The 11,986-nt window shown below is 41.6% G+C and overlaps 1 protein-coding gene across 1 annotated transcript in view; it reads right to left on the bottom strand.

Annotated features, from left to right (window-relative positions):
- LOC112073464 (collagen alpha-2(VI) chain-like) overlaps positions 1–11,986 on the bottom strand; it is a 112,886-nt gene that overhangs the window by 100,035 nt on the left and 865 nt on the right.

Genomic DNA, 11,986 nt, shown 5'->3' with positions numbered 1-11,986 from the left:
TCAGATGCTGGAACAGTTATAAGATGGACGTTATACCAGAATGGACAGTTGATAACAGATGGCAGTTTGATGACAGATGGACTGGGCAGTTATACAGATGGACAGTTATACAGATGGACAGTTATAAAGAATGGACAGTTAACAGATGGCAGTTATGCAATGCCTGGACATTTATGCATGGACAGTTTTAACAAGATGGACAGTTATAAAGATGGACAGTTTTAGATGGATCAGTTTTGCAGATGGACGTTATGCAAGATGCTGTTTATACAAGATGGACAGTTATGCAGCATGGACAGTGATAACAGATGGACAGTTTTATACAGATGCATTGAAAGTTATGATACAATGCATGTAAGCTATTTATGTTTGTTCTCGTACGCACCAACAATAACTGCTGACACAGCCAACAGAGCTCATAGTTTCCCTTCGAATTGTATTTTTGATGCCTTAATCACGCTTGGTTCAGGCTTAAAACAGAAACAACTCAAAGGTTAACGAGTTTAGGCATTAATTTGAAGCAGATCTAAAGTTAGGGCTATGGGTTTGAGGAAAGGCTTAAAACAAAATGATTACTACGGTGCACTATCCCATCAGGTATCATCAGTATTCGTAGTCTTCTTGCTGCTTGCTGGAGCACTGGGAACCACCCAAGAGCAGGGCTTTCTTATTTTTTTATGAGCGCAGAGGAATGCATATATCGAGTTCTCTCAGGACCTTTTCAAACGTCCAAAATCAAAGTATTTTCTAGATATCAGCTGGGCACAGAGCAATACTTTGACACAGATCATCAACCAAGGGTTAAGGGTTAGGTTAGGGTTAGGCAGGCAAGGTCTCTGCACAGGCCTACAGTTAGTCAATCATTTGCACCACCAGAGAGAGAGAGAGAGACAGGGAAGAAACCACATGTAACTACTATATGCTGCTATAGAGGTAAAACCACCGATGTAATACTATATGCTGCTATAGAGGTAAAACACCATGTAACTACTATATGCTCGCTATAGAGGTAAAACCACCATTGTAACTACCTATCTGTGCTTATAGAGAGGTTAAAACACCATGTACTACTATATGCTGCATAAAGAGGTAAATACACAATGTAACACCTATATGTGGCAATAGAGAGGTAAAACACCATGTAATACCTATATGCTGCACTAGAGAGGTAAACCACCATGTAATACCTATATGCTGCTATAGAGAGGTAAAACCACCATGTTAATACTATATGCGTGCATATAGAGGTAAAACCACATGTAACTACTATATGCTGCTATAGAGGTAAACCACATGTAACTACTATATGCTGCTATAGAGGTAAACCACCATGTAACTACCTATATATAGCTCGCTATAGAGTGTAAAACCACCATGTAACTAACCTATATGCTGCTATATGAAGGTAAAACCACCATGTAATACCTATATGCTGCTATACAGAGGTAAACAACACATGTACTACCTATATGCTTGCTTATAAGAGGTAAACCATTCTCAAGTGCTAAGTCGCTACTATATGGTGCTATAGATATTTGTAAGTCGCTCTGGATAGAGCGTAGCTAAATGACTTAAATGTAAATGTAAATGTATTAGAGAGGAAACCCACCATGTACTACCTATTGTGCTGCTATAGAGGTAAAACCACCATGTAACTAGCCTATATGCTGCGCTATAAGAGAGGTACAAACCACCATGTATCACTGATATGCTGCTTAGAGGTAACCACAGTCGGTAACTACTGATATCTGCTATAGGAGTAAAACCACCAGGTAACTACTATATCCTGTGATAAGAGAGGTAAAACACATGTAACTACCTTATGCTGTTTGCTATAGAGGTAAACATTCCCACATGTACACTACCTAGATGCTTCGCTATAGAGAGGTTAAAACCTACCATGTATACTATTTTGTATGGTCAACATCTACGCTCATATGTGCACGCGAGGTAAAACCACCAGGTAACTTACTATATGCTGCTATAGAGGTAAACCTACCAGTAATCCTATATGCTGCTATAGAGAGTGAAACCACCATGTAACCTACCTATATGCTGCTCATAGAGAGGTGAAACCACCCATGTCACACCTACAATGGCTGGATACGAGATACACATGGCTCCATTGCTCACAGAGAAGGTAAACCACCATGTAACTACCTAGTGAAGCTGCTATCGAGGTAAACACCACCATGATAACTACCTATTGTCTGCTATAGAGAGGTCAAACCACATGTAACTACCTATATGGCTGCTATAGAGGTGAAAACACCATGTAACTCTACCTATATGCTGCTATGATTGTAGAGCTAAAACACTGGGATTTGTAGGAGGCTACCTATTTATGCTGCTATTATGAGAGGTAAAACCACGCCCTCTCCATAATTTGAGCCTTACTAACTATTTAATGACTGGTGTGCTATATTAATGGAGGGGTACGGACCAAGGTAACTACCTACCCTACTATGGTGCTATACGAGGTTCACTAAACTCACCTATAATAGCGTAAGCACGTACCTAAATATTGCTCGTACTATAGGGTAAGGTGTAAACTCACATGTAGGCGAGCCTATGTAGTGTGCTATATTATTTAGCTTCAGTAGGTAAATAGGCGCTCACTATCGGTAACGGACTATATCGTTGCTGCTAGCAAGGTAAACCACTCGATGTATTACGGTACCTATTATGCTTTTGCTATACGAGAGCGTATAAACAACCATGTAACTACCTGTTATGCCTGCTCTACGAGAGGTAACACCAACCATGGTAACTACCTATACAAATTGATTTGCTATACCCTGTTTTCCCTTTTCAGACTATAGGTGTCTGGTGGGTTTTACTCTATCGCAGAGGTAAAGCTACAACATGTTAAGAGTACTAGTTTACAACTATCGTTGGCTGGGTTTGTCTAATATCCCTGAAGAGGTAGAATGATCCACTCCATGTAACTACCTTCATGGCTTCCTCTGTGGTGACAGGCTATAAAAGAGGGTAAAAACCCTCAACATAGTAACTAGCTTATATGCTAACGGCGTATAGTTTGAACGAAGGGGTAAAACCAGAACCCTTAACTTTATCCGCTATATCTCTGGCCTTTCATGCTTAATACTCACGAGTAAAGACCTAAACTTGGTATTGAATGATACCCTTGTCAAAACCGGATGTTACAGGATCCTCAGCTGCACCTAAGGCCTGCTGTCTCATTTGCTATGAGAAATTAAAGAGAGTGTTTAGTTTTTATCGGGCGGAACATGTGTTAATGTAACAGCGGTCGTCATGCGCTTGATAGCTCTGTTACATGATAAGAAGTAGGTTCTCTGCTAAAGCATCACACATCATAGATAACTAAAAACTATAATTCTAGTAACACTGGGGCCTATTTTGAGAGGTGAAAATAGCGTCACCCAGGTCGCTATGTAACTACCTATATGCTGCCTCCATAAGAGGCAAGCGGCAAGAGATCAGAACCGCAACTGAGATACCTCATGTAATGGGCTGGAGCCTTATAACGTTGGCTATATGAAGCCTACATATTCGGAATTTAGTTTGTCTATTGTACAGTTTCACGTTTTCATGCGATTTTTGGTTTACAATAATCTTATTGATTTTAAGAATATATTTGATAAATGTGATTTCCAATCAAACTCTTGTATTACTTATTTGTCGTTATTACTCAGATTCAACACAAAGTGAGGGACGCATCGCTCTCTCTTCATCTATTGGGCAGCATGACATCCCTGCTGAACACACACACCCAACTACCTCTCGTACTTCCTGCCCGTAAAGTAAGACATTGAAATGGATTGTTCATTTATGTTGCCGCGAACGGCTGCGGTCTAGCTGTTCCCCTCGCCCCCAACAGAAAGAGACGCCTTCAAACTCGGGCCTAATTAAGCCAGTGGCGTCCGAAGCGCGCGGAACAGAGTATGTATCATGAAAGCTGTCAAGTAAGAGGATACCGGACAGTCATACGTCTCATCTCTTTTTTCTACTTCTGCCAGACAGCATTAGATACATGGGCTACATTTAGTAAGACAAGAAAGGACGCTGTTCTCTCTGGCGTTAGTTCTCTAGCAGAGACCGAAGAGGAACATTCGAGACGCTTCAATCTTACTCACCTGCGCCCATACCTTTGTCCTGACTAAACTTTCAAATGCGTTTTTACATAATCGAGCGTCAACACGCCCCGTGGAACGCTTATTACTCCTGGCGTCTCCCCTGCTGCACATTTTGGGACTTTCCACGACATTTTTTGCAGGCATGAGACATGAGCATCTCGTCATTATTTACATATCTCTTGGTTCACTTTGTCGACTAAAAGCGATAAGGGAATGCGTTGCGCCCTGAGTGCACTGTTCCGGTTAATAGCCTGAGATTATCCCCGGTACAAGTAATTTGATGTTTTGCCTTTACAAAATTATGTAACTACTATCATCGTCTAAAGTAAATCATCCATCAAGGAAATACATTACCAGATTAGGGGCCTTTTGACTTAGCCACGAGGAGGTTCATTAGCTTATTATTATTACTTTTATTTTATAATAGCTGTGGATATTGTTTAAATCAGCCATCAGTGCCATCCGACCTGTTTGGCTTCGTCTGTCAAAACCAGGATTTCCCGTCGGATTAATCACAACTGTCTCGTCTATGAGAAATCAAACTGTTCGTTCTGGCCTTTCCGGTTCTGTATGCCACTTCTCTTACATCACTGACCGGTAAAGATCCACGGTACTGTACCCGTTAGGGTTTAACGGGGATGAACAGGTGAGCTTCATGTTTCCATGCACTGGGGTAGTCGTTTTGGCGCAGAATTTCTAAATCGCCATTCACGATTACTTGAGCACGATTAATTATTTCCCATATCGTGGTCAATCTCAATTAAATGTGTCTTAGGAACCACCCACAATCCATATCACGATATCTCAAGCAACGTGAATCCTTCGGGATATTCGTATTCATCATGTTCTTTACCTGCTGCATGCCCTCTGGTCTGGTCTTGCAACCTTAGGTTCATTGGTTAAGCTATCACAGTAGGCCAAAGAACAGTTGTCCATCTTTTAACTGTTTTACCTGTTACTTCTCTGCATTCTGCTGATTCTGGCAACCCGGTTCACCAGTATGGCTCTGCTACAGCAACAATGTGTCCATCTTACTGAACTGGACGCTTCATCCTGCAGCATTCGGCAACTGCCGACATGAACATGATATGTCCATCTGTAACTATGGAACCGCACTTCCACGGTCGTCAGTACACAGAACAATGGGTCCATAGCTGTCCTAATTCCTCTTTGAACTGGAACAAGTCCACCTAGTACAGTCCACATGCTTACAGTAACAGTGTCCATTCGTTGAACTGGAAAGTCACCGCAGTCAGTCACAGAACACGTGTTCCCTCTGAACTGGAACGGCAACCCAGGCTCAGCACAGATAGTGTCCTATTCACTGATATTCTGGAATTAATGTCACTTCAGACCTCAAGCTACAGGAAATGTGTCAGACTGAATAACAGTTGATTTTCGCAACTACTGTCTCAACGGAATATTCTAGCGGTGCGCCATAAATAGTTTTTAATAAGCTAATTGATTGGTCACCAATGAGAGTGCGGACCGATGCGCGTGCAATATATACAATACTTCACAAACACATTTTACAACAAGGCTTTAACATTTCGTTAGAGCTAACGCCCAATTTAGTCGGATATTAACTTGATAAATTCTAACCGCCCTCGCTAGAAGACGAGAGGATTTATTTGTTTTAATTGTGTTATTTCACTTTTTGTATTTATAATTACCTCAACTCTTGCTTGGCATGTTAACATATTTTTCCGCTCCTAATAAAGCCGTCTTGAATTGAACTTGAATTGAGATTCATGAGAAGATGGGCGAACTAACGGGCATGGTTAGCAGCAGTTAGAGAGAGGGAGAGAGATTGGGCGAATTACCGCAGGAGATAGCAATCAGTTTAGACGAGAGAGAGACCTGGTGCGACTAATGGATGAGATCTGCAGCAAGTTAAACTCTTTCATAAACTCACTCAATGAACTTCTTTGTAACAGCCGTGTGAACTCAGCTGGAAGTCAGTTCTCTATCATCTCGTCGTGGGGATGAAAGACATTGGATGGAAAGGAGAGGAATATAAACAAATGTCTCGGATTGCGCCGCCTGAGGTTCGGTTGCGTACCAAACGAGAAGAGACCGGTCTTGCCCCTCTCGGTTCGTCTCCTCCGTGCGCTTCTGATTGCTGTCTTTGATCCCGTCTCCTGTTCTCCCGCAAGTGCATGCCACCGGAGGCGTCCCTGGGCTCCACAGGAGGTGTGTGTGTCTGTACATTTGTGCTCCGCTGTGTTTGCGCGCTTGTGCGTGTGTTGCGTGCCACTTGTGCTTTGCGCCCGCGTGCCCATACCGCCAGTACGCCTGTTAATCCATCCTTTTCAGGCATTCAGTTGATGTGACCTTGTTTGTGCATTCTGTGCCTAGCAGTCAGGGCTTTGAAGAGGAGTCTCAGCCCGAGATCGTGAATCTTGACCATATGAGTGCTTATAGCGAGATCCGTGTGGGCGTGGGATTAGTCAACACAAGACACAGGCACAGGTCATAGCAAGATTCTCTCTCTATTTAGACACAGACACAGACAGCAGACTACAGACACAGACGGAGCAGACAACATGCACAGACAGCCAGACAGCAGACAACGAGACACATCACAAGACAACGAACTGCACATGCACAGACACATGCCCAGACACATGCACAGACACAGACACAGACACACACAGACACGACAGATCAGACACAGAACACAGATCTATCAGTCACGGGCGGGGCGGTGGCATCAATGCATTAAGTCTTCGTTTGGATGTCATCCGCGGTTGGTGAATGGAGACAACATGGACCGGATTCACAGGGAAAATGATCTGGGAATAACTATGGAAATTTAGAGTTTATAGAACACAATGCAACACGACACCAAACAGCACTGTAATGACCTGTGTGTGTGTGTGTGTGTTTAGATGGACAGTTATAAAGATGGACAGTTATAAAGATGGACAGTTATACAGATGGACAGTTATACAGATGGATAGTTATGCAGATGGACAGTTATAAAGATGGACAGTTATACAGATGCCTGGACAGTTATAAAGATGGACAGTTATACAGATGGACAGTTATACAGATGGACAGTTATGCAGATGCCTGGACAGTTATACAGATGGACAGTTATACAGATGGACAGTTATAAAGATGGACAGTTATACAGATGGACAGTTATGCAGATGCCTGGACATTTATGCAGATGGACAGTTATAAAGATGGACAGTTATAAAGATGGACAGTTTTACAGATGGACAGTTTTGCAGATGGACAGTTATGCAGATGGACAGTTATAAAGATGGACAGTTATGCAGATGGACAGTGATACAGATGGACAGTTATACAGATGCATTGACAGTTATATAAATGCATGTACAGCTATTTATGTGTCCTCTACGCCACCAACAATAACTGCTGACACAGCAACAGCAGCTCATAGTTTCCCTTCGAAATTGTATTTTTGATGCCTTAATCACGCTTGGTTTCAGGCTTAAAACAGAAACAACTCAAAGGTTAACAGTTTAGGCATTAATTCTGAGCAGATAAAGTTAGGGCTATGGTTTGAGGAAGGCTTAAAACAAAATGATTACTAACGGTGCACTATCCCCATCAGGTATCATCAGTATTCGTAGTCTTCTTGCTGCTTGCTAGAGCACTGGGAACCACCCAAGAGCAGGGCTTTCTTATTTTTTTATGAGCGCAGAGGAATGCATATATCGACGTTCTCAGGACCTTTTCAAACGTCCAAAATCAAAGTATATTTCTAGATATCAGGCTGGGCACAGAGCAATACTTTGACACAGATCATCAACCAAGGGTTAGGGTTAGGTTAGGGTTAGGCAAGGCAAGGTCTCTGCACAGGCTACAGTTAGTCATCATTGCACCACAGAGAGAGAGAGAGAAGACAGGGAAGAAACCACCATGTAACTACTTATATGCTGCTATAGAGGTAAAACCACATGTAACTACTATATGCTGCTATAGAGGTAAAACACCATGTAACTACCTATATGCTGCTATAGAGGTAAACCACCATGTAACTACCTATATTGCTGCTTATAGAGAGGTAAAAACACCATGTAACTACCTATATGCTGCTATAAAGAGGTAAACCACATGTAACTACCTATATGCTGGCATAGAGAGGTAAAACCACCATGTAACTACCTATATGCTGCAATAGAGAGGTAAGAACCCACCATGTAACCTAACCTATAATGCTGCTATAGAGAGGTAAAACCACCATAGTAACTACTATATGTCTGCTATATAGAGGTAAAACACATGTAACTACCTATATGCTGCTATAGAGGTAAAACCACATAGTAAACTACCTATATGCTGCTATAGAGGTAAAACCACATGTAACTACCTATATGCTGCTATAGAGGTAAAACCACCATGTAACACCTATATGCTGCTATAGAAGGTAAAACCACCATGTAACTACCTTATATGCTGCTATAGAGTAAAACCACCCATGTCAACTACCTATATGCTTGCTATAAGAGGTAAACACACCATGTAAACTACCTATCATGTGCTATAGAACGGTAAACCACCAGGGCAACTACCTATATGGTGCTATAGATACTTTGAAGATCGCTCATAGAGCGTCAGCTAAAATGAACTAAATGTAAATGTAAATGTATAGAGAGTAAACCACCATCAGTAACACTACCTATAATGCTGCTATAGAGGTAAAACCACCATGTAACTACCTATATGCTGCTATAGAGAGGTAAAACCACCATGTAACTACCTATATGCTGCTAAGAGGTAAAACCACCAGTAACTACCTATATGCTGCTATAGAGAGTAAAACCACCAGGTAACTACTATATCTGCTATAGAGAGGTAAACCACCAGTAACTACCTATATGCTGCTATAGAGGTAAAACCACCATGTAACTACCTATATCGCTGCTATAGAGAGGTAGAAACACCACTGTAACTACCTATATGCTGCTATAGAGAGAGTAAACCACATGTAACTACTATACTGCCTTAGGCAAGAGGTAAAACCACCGGTAACTACCTATATGCTGCTATAGAGGTAAAACCACCATGTAACTACCTATATGCTGCTATACGAGAGGTGAAAACCACCATGTAACCTACTATATGCTGCTATAGAGAGTAAAACACCATGTACTACCTATATGCTGCTACAGTAAGAGGTAAACCACCATGTAACTACCTATATGCTGCTATAGAGGTAAACCACCATGTAACTACCTATATGCTGCTATAAGAGGTAAAACCACATGTAACTACCTATATCTGCTATAGAGGTAAAACCACCATGTAACTACTCTATATGCTGCTATAAGAGAGGTAAAAACCACATGTAATACCATATATGCTGCTATATGAGAGGTAAAACCACCATGTAACTACCTATGAACTGCTGCTAAGAGTAAAACCACCAGTAACTACCTATATGTGCTTATAGAAGGTAAAACCACCATGTAACTACTATATGCTGCTATAAGGTAAAACCACCATGTAACTACGCTATAATGCTGCTATAGAGAGGAAAAACCACCATGTAAACTACCCTATATCGCTGCTATAGACGGTAAAACGCACATGTAATACCCTATATCTGCATATAAGAGTAAAACACACCATGTAACTACCTGATAAGCTGCTATACGAGAGGTCAAAAACCCAGACTACCTATTGTGCAATCGGGTAAACCCATTTACTTATGCTGCTATAGAGAGGTAAACGAACCACCATGTAACTACACTATATGCTGCTATACAAAAGTTAAAACAAGTAACATTGTCTATGAGAAACCACCATGTAACTACCCTACTTGCTCATGCCTACATATAAACATGTTTGTCAACCATGTAATCGTATCATGCCTCGCTATAAGAGGTAAAACCACCATGTAACCTACCTATACGCTGCTAATAAGAGAGGTACAAACCACCATTCAACTACCTATATGCTGCTATACCGAGAGGTAAAACCACCATGCTAACTACCTGTATGCTGCTATATGCAGAAGGTAAAACCACCATGTAACTACCTATATGCTGCTATAAAGAGGTAGACCACCATGTAACTACCTATACGYTGCTATAGCCTACATATTAATTTAGTTTGTCATTGTATCGTTTTCATGCGATTTTTGTTTTAAATAAATCTAATTGATTTAGAATATATTTGAAATAATTTTCCATCAATTTTATTACCAACTTTGTGTATTCTCAGATTCAAAAAAGTGAGGGAGCCCGCTCCCCTTCACTATGGCAGCATTACATCCCTGCCTGAACACACACACCCACTACCGTACCTCCCTGCCCGTCCAAATAAGACATTGAAATATTGATCATTTATTTGACCGAGACGCGCGGACAGAAAGACGCCTCAAACTCGCCTAAAAGCATCCGAGCGCGCGAAACAGAGTATGTATCTGAAGCTGTCAAGACCAGAATATGGCACGTCATACTATTCCTGGCCAGACAGCATTAGATACATGGGCTACATTTAGTAAGACAAGAAGGACGCTGTTCTCCTCGTTAGTTTTAGCAGAGAGGAAGAGGCAAAGCGAGAGAGCTCACTCTCGCCAACATCTGTCCTGACTAAACCCAAATGCGTTTCAATGGGCATAACATGCAGTCCTAAGCTTATTACCGGCGCTCCTGCGCTTGGGACTCGCATTTTTTCAGGGCAGAGACATGAGCATCTCGTCATTATATACATATCTCTGGTTTCAGGCTCTTGTGACTAGGAAAGGAAGGTTGGCGAGTGCACTGTTCGGATGCTGGTTTCCCCTAAAGTAAATTGATGTTTTGCCAAAATTATTTAACTACTCCTGTCTAAATAAAATCATTCAAAATACTTTACCAGAGAGCTTGACTTAGCCACAGAGGATCATTAGCTTATTATTATATATTTTTTTTAAATAGCTGTGGATTGTTTCAAATCAGCATAGGCCTATGACTAGTTGGGAAACCAGGAATTTCCCGTGAAAACAACTGTCCCGTCTATAGAAATCAAACTGATTCGTTCTGGCTCCGGCCTGGCCTCCTCTAACGGTAAGATCCGGTAACGCAGGGTTTAACGGGGATGAACAGGGAGCCATGTTCTGCACTGGGTGTGTTGCAGAATTATACACACATTATCTGAGCAGAATATCATATCTTTCCAATAAATGTGTCTTAGGAACCACCATATCAACACGATAAAGCAGTAATGGGATATGTAATCTGCGCATGCCTAGATCTGGAACGCACCCAGTAGGCACAGAACAGTGTCCATCTGATCTGGAACGCACCCAGTAGGCACAGAACAGTGTCCATCTGAACTGGAACGCACCCAGTCGGCACAGAACAGTGTCCATCTGAACTGGAACGCACCCAGTCAGCACAGAACAGTGTCCATCTGAACTGGAAAGCACCTAGTCAGCACAGAACAGTGTCCATCTGAACTGGAAAGCACCCAGTCAGCACAGAACAGTGTCCATCTGAACTGGAACGCACCCAGTCAGCACAGAACAGTGTCCATCTGAACTGGAAAGCACCCAGTCAGCACAGAACAGTGTCCAACTGAACTAAAGTTGATTTTCGCAACTCTGTCTAAAACCGAAATATTAGCGGTGGCCAAAAATAGTTTATAGCTAATTGACTGGTCACCAAATGAGAGTGGAGACGATGCGCGTGCATATATACAAATACTTCACAAACACATTTACAAGGCTTTAACATTTGATAGAGCCTAACGCACATTTGAGTCGGATATTAAAGATAACCGAGAGAGAGAGATTATTTGTTTTATTGTTTATTTCACTTTTGTATATTATCTACCTCACTTGCTTTGGCAATGTTAACATATGTTTCCCATCCTAATAAAGCCCCTTGAATTGAATTGAATTGAGA

Source organism: Salvelinus sp. IW2-2015, unplaced genomic scaffold, assembly GCF_002910315.2.
Source record: "Salvelinus sp. IW2-2015 unplaced genomic scaffold, ASM291031v2 Un_scaffold2269, whole genome shotgun sequence".
Taxonomy (NCBI): Eukaryota; Metazoa; Chordata; class Actinopteri; order Salmoniformes; family Salmonidae; genus Salvelinus; species Salvelinus sp. IW2-2015.
This window is presented reverse-complemented; position numbering and strand designations above follow the sequence as displayed.